Source organism: Armigeres subalbatus, chromosome 2, assembly GCF_024139115.2.
Source record: "Armigeres subalbatus isolate Guangzhou_Male chromosome 2, GZ_Asu_2, whole genome shotgun sequence".
NCBI classification, from domain to species: domain Eukaryota; kingdom Metazoa; phylum Arthropoda; class Insecta; order Diptera; family Culicidae; genus Armigeres; species Armigeres subalbatus.
In genome coordinates, this window is record NC_085140.1 from 200,704,528 (window position 1) to 200,712,267 (window position 7,740).

At 29.1% G+C, this 7,740-nt stretch overlaps 1 long non-coding RNA gene across 1 annotated transcript; it reads left to right on the forward strand.

The window, feature by feature from the left end:
- Positions 1–356: 356 nt before the first annotated feature.
- LOC134215755 (uncharacterized) lies at positions 357–1,206 on the forward strand. The gene is made up of 3 exons (XR_009980294.1): positions 357–582; positions 672–906; positions 974–1,206. It is a non-coding gene; the product is annotated as an uncharacterized LOC134215755 (long non-coding RNA).
- Positions 1,207–7,740: the final 6,534 nt, after the last annotated feature.

Below are 7,740 nucleotides of genomic sequence, written 5' to 3' on the forward strand. Positions count from 1 at the left end.
CCCACCCCCTATATTTTGCGTAACAAAGCGTAACAAAAATCAAACAACCCCCCACCCCCTATTGCGTTACGTAATATTTAAACAGACCCTTACAGCTGATGTGCAGTCTTATACTTGTGACACATCCCTCTCAGCGTCGCCCTCGATGGATCAAGCTCGAGCGAAATGAAACTTCTTCTTTGTTGTCGAAAATAGTTTGACGTTTACTTATTCTGCAGAAGGAGTAAAAGGAACAAAACAACGTATTTCGAAAAAAGCTATTTCGAAGTCTTTCATCTCGCTCTAGCTCATAGACTATGTTTCGAGAACAACTTTGACAAGTTGAAACCGTTGAAACTGGTGGATGGTCGTGGAACGCAAAACCTGCAAAATCGGAAAAAAATTCTGTTGAACAAAATCGAATGGCTTTCCCGCGATTTGAAATCGAATGGTTTTTCGTCGTCAATAAATACATTCTCGGAAAATATTTGTGATGCTGGAAACTTTCTCAAAATACTCGGTCCGGAGAGGAAGTAGGTTTGGGAAAAAAAACATCGTGGACACCGACTATCGCTGCCATCTAACCCTGATGGCTTGATTTAGGTATGTACCTTGAAATGCTCCTATGCTAGTCAAATATACATTTCTAATCATTGATTTCACTATGATCTATCCGATTCCGTTCGCATCAGGTGATAAAGAGATCTCCGCAAACAATCGAGCTCCTGACGCTGTGTGACTTTGAGAAGATGGTTGGACTGGACATTCGTCAGTGTGAAAGTTATTGATACTTTCTCCCGCGAAGGATAATTCACTGAACGAGCTTGAAGTCGGTCGCAAAGCTGGTAGTATTGGATTCTCAGGAGCTGGAAAAGTGGATTGATAATGGGATCGGCATTCATTTGCACCAGTCAATACGTTTTCGGGGTAATTCTGTTGATGTTAAGCATTCCTATTGAGAAAAAGTAAATGATGAGATTTCTATTTCTTTTAGATGTGCACCGAGGAGGAAAAATCTGTTCCCACGCCATTCGAGTCGTGAAATTAGCTGCTTTTGCTCTCTTTAGCTTTTCAAAAAGGGATCTTTTATTGACGGCCATAATCGATTGGATCGACTGCTCTGATTTATTGAGCTACTTTATTTGACTGGATTGCTTTGATTTAATGGATTGCTCCGATTGATTGACTAGCTTGGATTGAATGAGTTGTTTGTTGGTTTGAACTTAGGGTTTGAGCGATTGATTTCTTCGATTGACTGGATTTTGGTTTGAATTATTGGATTATTTGCTTGATTGGACTGTTTTAATTGAATCAATTGCTTCGATTGATTGGATTGTTTTTATGAATGGTCTTGAATGATTAAGTTGAGTTGGTTGAAAGGGTTTGCTTTGATTGTTCTATATGATTAAATTGCTCTGGTTTGTTTGCTTGATTAGATATTAATTTTTAATTATGATTTAATTTTATATCATCTTCTTATTGGCATTACATCCCCCACTGGGATACTGCCGCTTCGCAGCTTAGTATTCACTCAGACTTCCACAGTTATTAACTGCGAGGTTTCTAAGGTATATCGTGAGGCTAGCACGATGATACTTTTATGCCCAGGGAAGACGAGAAAGTTTCCTAGGCCGAACCGGGAATCGAACTCAGCCACCTTCAGCATGATCATGCTTTGTATAGCCGCGCATCTTACCCCACGACTTAGGAAGACCGAAACAAAATTTAAACCAATATTATTTCAATTTATTTTCAATTAACTTTCTATTAAATTTACATATCATTTTCATTTCAGTTTTCTTTAATGGATTACTCTGATTGATTGAATGAGTTGAATGGGTTGGACAACTACATTTCTCGCTTAACTTTTCAAAAGGTCCTAAGTAACATTTTTTTCATGAATTAATTTGAGTACTGCAATCAAAAGCTTTCATGTTTTTCTGTTGATTGCGCTATTCAAATTAAATCATGAAAAAAAGGTTACTTAGGTCCTTTTGAAAAGTTAATCGAGATTTCTTTGATTGACTGGATTGCATTATATTTTTAGATTACAGTCAAACCTCCATGAGTCGATGTTCTATGACTCGATATCGACTCATGGAAACAAATTATTCCATATTAAAAAATATTTCCAGGGCTACTGTGATGGTCCCTTCAAAGAGCTTTCCAAGGAGTTTCTGTTCCACTTCTCGATATTTCCTTGAGTCGATGGTCCCTTCAATATCGACTCATAGAGGTTTGATTGTATTTGCTTCATTGTATTGTTTTAATTGAATGGATTGCTTCGATTGATTGGATTGCTTTTATGAATTGTCTTAAGTGATTGAGTTGAGTTGGTTGAAAAGATTTGATTTGATATATGAGATTGCTTTGATTTCTCTAATAAGATTAAATTGCTCTGGTTTTGTGAGTTGTTTTTTTAACTACATTTAATTTGATTAGATTTTATTTTTTATTAAATCTTAATCAATTCAAATTTGGTTTTCAAAAATTTCTAATTAATTTTAATTAATCGATTGCATTGCTATGATTGAATCAACTTCTTCGATTAATTTGGCTATTTTGCATTACTTGATTGTTTTTATTTAATGAATTGTTTGGATTGAATGAGTTGATTAGAACGATTAGATTTCTTCGATTGATTGGGTTGCTTTGGTTATTGATATATTTGCTTGATTGGACAATTTTAAGTTAATGGATTGCTTCGGTTGAAAGGATTGCTTTAATGAATTGTCTTGATTGAGTTGAGTGTTTGAAACGGTTTGCTATGAATTATTGGATTGCTTCGATTGCTCTACATCATTTAATTGCTCTGCTGTATGGAATGGTTTCAATTTAATTTTAATTTAATTTTAATTTAATTTTAATTTAATTTTAATTTAATTTTAATTTAATTTTAATTCAATTTTAATTTAATTTTAATTTAATTTTAATTTAATTTTAATTTAATTTTAATTTAATTTTAATTTAATTTTAATTTAATTTTAATTTAATTTTAATTTAATTTTAATTTAATTTTAATTTAATTTTAATTTAATTTTAATTTAATTTTAATTTAATTTTAATTTAATTTTAATTTAATTTTAATTTAATTTTAATTTAATTTTAATTTAATTTTAATTTAATTTTAATTTAATTTTAATTTAATTTTAATTTAATTTTAATTTAATTTTAATTTAATTTTAATTTAATTTTAATTTAATTTTAATTTAATTTTAATTTAATTTTAATTTAATTTTAATTTAATTTTAATTTAATTTTAATTTAATTTTAATTTAATTTTAATTTAATTTTAATTTAATTTTAATTTAATTTTAATTTAATTTTAATTTAATTTTAATTTAATTTTAATTTAATTTTAATTTAATTTTAATTTAATTTTAATTTAATTTTAATTTAATTTTAATTTAATTTTAATTTAATTTTAATTTAATTTTAATTTAATTTTAATTTAATTTTAATTTAATTTTAATTTAATTTTAATTTAATTTTAATTTAATTTTAATTTAATTTTAATTTAATTTTAATTTAATTTTAATTTAATTTTAATTTAATTTTAATTTAATTTTAATTTAATTTTAATTTAATTTAATTTTAATTTAATTTTAATTTAATTTTAATTTAATTTTAATTTAATTTTAATTTAATTTTAATTTAATTTTAATTTAATTTTAATTTAATTTTAATTTAATTTTAATTTAATTTTAATTTAATTTTAATTTAATTTTAATTTAATTTTAATTTAATTTTAATTTAATTTTAATTTAATTTTAATTTAATTTTAATTTAATTTTAATTTAATTTTAATTTAATTTTAATTTAATTTTAATTTAATTTTAATTTAATTTTAATTTAATTTTAATTTAATTTTAATTTAATTTTAATTTAATTTTAATTTAATTTTAATTTAATTTTAATTTAATTTTAATTTAATTTTAATTTAATTTTAATTTAATTTTAATTTAATTTTAATTTAATTTTAATTTAATTTTAATTTAATTTTAATTTTAATTTTAATTTAATTTTAATTTTATTTTAATTTAATTTTAATTTAATTTTAATTTAATTTTTATTTTAATTTTAATTTAATTTTAATTTAATTTTAATTTAATTTTAATTTAATTTTAATTTAATTTTAATTTAATTTTAATTTAATTTTAATTTAATTTTAATTTAATTTTAATTTAATTTTAATTTAATTTTAATTTAATTTTAATTTAATTTTAATTTAATTTTAATTTAATTTTAATTTAATTTTAATTTAATTTTAATTTAATTTTAATTTAATTTTAATTTAATTTTAATTTAATTTTAATTTAATTTTAATTTAATTTTAATTTAATTTTAATTTAATTTTAATTTAATTTTAATTTAATTTTAATTTAATTTTAATTTAATTTTAATTTTAATTTTAATTTAATTTTAATTTAATTTTAATTTAATTTTAATTTAATTTTAATTTAATTTTAATTTAATTTTAATTTAATTTTAATTTAATTTTAATTTAATTTTAATTTAATTTTAATTTAATTTTAATTTAATTTTAATTTAATTTTAATTTAATTTTAATTTAATTTTAATTTAATTTTAATTTAATTTTAATTTAATTTTAATTTAATTTTAATTTAATTTTAATTTAATTTTAATTTAATTTTAATTTAATTTTAATTTAATTTTAATTTAATTTTAATTTAATTTTAATTTAATTTTAATTTAATTTTAATTTAATTTTAATTTAATTTTAATTTAATTTTAATTTAATTTTAATTTAATTTTAATTTAATTTTAATTTAATTTTAATTTAATTTTAATTTAATTTTAATTTAATTTTAATTTAATTTTAATTTAATTTTAATTTAATTTTAATTTAATTTTAATTTAATTTTAATTTAATTTTAATTTAATTTTAATTTAATTTTAATTTAATTCTAATTTAATTTTAATTTAATTTTAATTTAATTTTAATTTAATTTTAATTTAATTTTAATTTAATTTTAATTTAATTTTAATTTAATTTTAATTTAATTTTAATTTAATTTTAATTTAATTTTAATTTAATTTTAATTTAATTTTAATTTAATTTTAATTTAATTTTAATTTAATTTTAATTTAATTTTAATTTAATTTTAATTTAATTTTAATTTAATTTTAATTTAATTTTAATTTAATTTTAATTTAATTTTAATTTAATTTTAATTTAATTTCAATTTAATTTTAATTTAAGGAAAAATCTTTGAATGAATTCTCGGAGAAATTCCGGAAGGAAGTCCATAAGGATTTCTCTGAGAAATGCCCAAAGAAGTACCTGAAGAAATTTCCGAATAAGTTACCAGAGGAATTATCGAAGGATTTTCATAGATAATTCCATTAAAGAATTTTCGGAAGGAAGTCTAAAGACGGAGTGATTCCTGTAAGAAATTCAGGAGAAATTCTTAACGAAATACCCGGAGCAATTCGTTCGGGGAATCCAAAGTTTTTTAATATTCCTACGAGAATCTTTCTAAGATTACTCCGGGAATTCCTTCAGGAGTTCCTCCGAGAACTCCTTCCGGAATTCCTTCAAGAATTCCTTCAAAAAATGCTTCGGGGATTTCTCAGGCAATTATTTCGTTAATTTGTCCGGGAATTCCTTCTGTAGTTCTTCCGGGAACTCATTCGGGAATTCATTCGGCAATGAATTCCCGGACTAGTAAACTAAAGAATTCCCGGAGAAATCCCCGAAGGAATTGCAAGAAGAATCACTTGAAGAATTCCCGGACGGATCCCCGAAGCAGTTCCCGGAGGAATTTTTGAATCAATTCCCCGAGGAGTTTCCGAAGGAATCCTTCCCGGAGGAATCCTTCCCAAAGGAATTCCCGGAGGAACCCTCCCCGAAGGAATTCCCGGCGAAATCCTTCCCAAAGGAATTCCCGGAGGAATCCTTCCCGAAGAAATTCCCGGAGAAATCCTTCCCGAAGGAATTCCCGGAGAAATCCTTCCCGAAGGAATTCCCGGAGAAATCCTTCCCGAAGGAATTCCCGGAGAAATCCTTCCCGAAGGAATTCTTCCCAAAGGAATTCCCGGAGGAACCCTCCCCGAAGGAATTCCCGGCGAAATCCTTCCCAAAGGAATTCCCGGAGGAATCCTTCCCGAAGAAATTCCCGGAGGAATCCTTTCTGAAGAAATTCCGGGAGGAATCCTTCCCGAAGGAATTCCCGGAAGAATCCTTCCCGAAAGAATTCGCGGAGCATTCCTTCCCGAAAGAATTCCCGGAGGAATCCTTCCCGAAGGTTTTCCCGGAGGAATCCTTCCCGAAGGAATTCCCGGAGGAATCTTTCCCGAAGGAATTCCCGGAGAAATCCTTCCCGAAGGAATTCCCGGAGAAATCCTTCCCGAAGGAATTCCCGGAGAAATCCTTCCCGAAGGAATTTCGGAGAAATCCTTCCCGAAGGAATTCCCGGAGGAATCCTTCGAAGGAGTTCCCGGAGGAATCCTTCCCGAAGGAATTCCCGGAGAATCCTTCGAAGGAGTTCCCGGAGGAATCCTTCCCGAAGGAATCCTTCCCGAAGGAATTCCCGGAGGAATCCTTCCCGAAAGAATTCCCGAAGGAATCCTTCCCGAAGGAATTCCCGGAGAAATCCTTCCCGAACGAATTCCCGGAGGAACCCTTCCCAAAGGAATTCCCGGAGGAACCCTTCCCGAAGGAATTCCCGGAGAAATCCTTCCCAAAGGAATTCCCGGAGAAATCCTTCCCAAAGGAATTCCCGGAGGAATCCTTTCCAAAGGAATTCCCGGAGAAATCCTTCCCAAAGGAATTCCCGGAGGAATCCTTTCCAAAGGAATTCGCGGAGGAATCCTTCCCGAAGAAATTCCCGGAGGAATCTTTCCCGAAGGAATTCTCGGAAGAATCCTTCCCGAAAGATTTCGCGGAGGATTTCTTCCTGAATGAATTCCCGGAAGAATCCTTCCCGAATTCTCGGGGGAGTCCTTCCCGAAAGATTTCTCGGAATTCTCGGAGGAGTCCTTCCCGAAAGATTTCGCGGAGGAATCCTTCCCGAAGGAATTCCCGGAGGAATCCTTCCCGAAGGAATTCCCGGAGGAATCCTTCCCGAAGGAATTCCCGGGGGAATCCTTTCCGAAAGAATTCCCGGAGGAATCCTTCCCGAAGGAATTCCCGGAGGAATCCTTCCCAAAGGAATTCCCGGAGGAATCTTTCCCAAAGGAATTCCCGGAGGAATCCTTCCCGAAGGAATTCCCGGCGGAATCCTTCCCGAAGGAATTCCCGGAGGAATCCTTCCCGAAGGAATTCCCGGAGGAATCCTTCCCGAAGAAATCCTTCCCGAAAGAATTCCCGGAGGAATCCTTCCCGGAGGATTCCTTTCCAAAGGAATTCCCGGAGGAATCCTTCCCAAAGGAATTCCCGGATGAATATTTCCCGAAGAAATTCCCGGAGGAATCCTTCCCGAAGAAATTCTCGGAGGAATCCTTCCCGAGGGAATTCCCGGAGGAATCCTTCCCGAGGGAATTCCCGGAGGAATCCTTCCCGAAGAAATTCCCGGAGTAATACTTCCCGAAGGAATTCCCGGAGGATTCCGTCGGCAGTTGCTCCGGGGGTTCTTACGGAGATTCGTTCGGGATTTCCTCCAGGAACTCTATAGAAAATTCCCAGATGAATTCTCGAAGGAACTCCCGGAGAAATTTCCGAAGGAATTCCTGGAGAAACTCCAGAAAGAATTATTGTAGTTATTTCTCGAATGAATTTCCAGAGGAATTCCCGGATAA